The following is a 227-nucleotide window of genomic DNA, read 5'->3' on the forward strand; positions in this document are numbered from 1 at the left end:
CTTATCCTCATCGTCTTCCTCATCCTATCCTTATCCTCATCCTCATCCTCTTCCACATTCTCATCCTTATCCTATCTTCATCCTCATTCTCGTCCTTATCCTATCCTCATCCGCTTCTTCATCCTCATCCTCGTCGTCATCCTATCCTCATCATCATCCTCATCCTCATCCTCATCCTCCAGCTATTCTCATCCTCATCCCATCTTCATCCTAGTCCTCATCCTATC

The sequence above is a fragment of the Lupinus angustifolius genome, chromosome LG20 (genome assembly GCF_001865875.1).
Source record: "Lupinus angustifolius cultivar Tanjil chromosome LG20, LupAngTanjil_v1.0, whole genome shotgun sequence".
NCBI lineage: Eukaryota > Viridiplantae > Streptophyta > Magnoliopsida > Fabales > Fabaceae > Lupinus > Lupinus angustifolius.